The sequence below is a fragment of the Nipponia nippon genome, unplaced genomic scaffold (assembly GCF_047370975.1).
Source record: "Nipponia nippon isolate SJK-2023a ecotype South Korea unplaced genomic scaffold, ASM4737097v1 scaffold_4, whole genome shotgun sequence".
Lineage (NCBI taxonomy): Eukaryota > Metazoa > Chordata > Aves > Pelecaniformes > Threskiornithidae > Nipponia > Nipponia nippon.
This window is the reverse complement of record NW_028262358.1, coordinates 120248633-120250918: the sequence shown is the minus strand read 5'-3', so window position 1 is coordinate 120250918 and position 2286 is coordinate 120248633.

The following is a 2286-nucleotide window of genomic DNA, read 5'->3' as shown; positions in this document are numbered from 1 at the left end:
GCTGTGAATGCCATGTTGAACACGAGTCAGAAATGCGCATTTGCACTCGATAGCACCCTGGGCTGCATTAGCAAGAGCGTTGCCAGCAGGAAAAGGGAGGTGATCCTCCCCCTCTGCTCAGTGCTGGAGAGATCCATTCGGAGCGCTGGGTCCGGTTCTAGGCTTCCCACTGCAAGAGAGACATGGACAGACTGGAGTGAGCCCAGTGAAGTGCCAGAAAGTTCACAAATGGGCTGGAGCATTTGTCATTTGAGGAGAGGCTGAAAGAGCTGGGACAGTTCAGCCTGGAGAAGAGAAGGCTCAGGGGGATCTTATCAGTGTGTATGTACACCTGAAGGGAGGGTGCAAAGAGGATGGAGCCAGGGTCTTTTCAGTGGTGCACAGTGAAAGGGCAAGAGGTAGTGGGCACAAACAAATACAGAAAATTCCACTTAAACTTTTTTTTTTTTTTTATCATGATGGTGGTCAGACACTGGAACAGGTTGCCCAGAGAGGCTGGGGAGTCCTGGGAGACATTCAAAACCCAGCTGGACACAGTCCTGAGAGCCTGCTCTAGGCAACCCTGGCTTTGAGCAGGGTGTTGGACTAGCCAGTCTCCAGCTCCCCTCCAACCTTAACTGGTTTTTTTTTTGTGATTTTGTCTTCTTTTGCTCTGGCTCTTTGTCCAAATCTCTTCTTCTGCTCAGTCCCAGGACCTGATCCTCAGGCCCAAACTCCTTGGTTGAACAAGCCCTGCTCAGCCTTTCTAGCTCTTCATCTGTTTGTTCCATAGACAAGCATCCAGCTCTACATCACATCTTACACTTCTCCCTTTTCTCAGATACTACCTTCACACATGCATCTCCTCTTTAATCAGTCTCAGCCTTTCTGGCTCTGCCCCCAAAACCGTTTCCCCATGTCCTTCCTCCTGAGCCCTACTTAGTTCTGTCCCATTCTCTTTGTATCTGTGCTCCCAAATCTCACCAGCATAAAACCACGCTGGTGCCTGAGTAAGAGACAGACCTGGACTGTGCTCGAACTTGTCCTCATGTATATTTTTATGATATTTCAATAGTTACTAACCCAGATGCCTTATCCACTTCCCAGCCTTATGTATTTTACTAGGAGAAGAATATAGTTCATTGCTACTATATTTTGTAACGCCGTACCATGGGAACACCACCCTGTTTGTATGGGGTACAATTTGTGCACCGTTTTGCATGAACATGATTATTCCATTGAAAGTGCATTGTACAAATACAGTTTAACTCCCTTCCTTTACGGAAGTAGGTGTACAGACAGGAACCTTTGTACCTGTGCAGGCAGTACAGTAAAAGTAGCACAGCAGAAATACACCTGATAGTAGGAGGTTAAAAGTTGTGAAAAACAGATCTACGGCCTTCATTAAACAGTCATGCTGAAATACATTGGGGTGTTACCTACGTCAGTCATAGGTGCAGAAGAACAAGCCCAAACGTGTCAACTGTGACAAGCAGGATGTGGATCTTCATTTCGCAAACTGTCTGGAAGAAACAGATAAATCACTTTTAACTCTGATATTACTACACTTCTATGTTTTGCTATCACAGCTCTTTGTATGTTTATTTCCTGGTTTTATTTTATGCATTAAATTCTTTCTTTTCCTACAAAGGGGTAAAGTGATAAGAGAGCGAAAGGCCTTGTAACGTTGGAGTATATTTTCATTATACGCACAGCCTGAGTAGCCCGTTTAAGGTGATCTGTGTATACAGGTAAGACAAGCCCTCAACCCTCTGTGAAGACATTCATTACAGGCTTTTGTGTTTGTTTTGGACTTTTGTTTTTGTTTAGCTGTTGCTTCTGGGGCACGATTTGGTGAGGGACACGAGACTGAAAGGCACTATTGTGAGGAGGACACAACCAGTACGATGGTGTGATAGTCACTAACAAGCTTTCCTCAGACTAGGTCCTAGTCCGGGGCAGATAATAGTTAATGGCCTTTCCAATGTAAACTAACGCAGTCAGCACTGATGGAAGCAGGTGAGAGGAGCGGGGCAGCCTGGCTGCCTTTCTGCAGCAGCATACTGCCCTCCCAGACCCTGCTGCTGTGTCTCCATCGCATCTGAAGTCCATGTTCCCCCCCTGCCTATGCAGCGTTTGATCAAACTGTCATTGGCTTTGGACACAAACCAGAAAATGCTGTCTCACTGAGAACTGAAATAAATAAATAGGAAGGGTCCTCTCTGCTGGAGCTGTCTCCCTCAGGATTTGGGGATATATAAACTCCAGCTGTGACCTCCATGAGCACTGGCCCTTCTCTGCTCCACA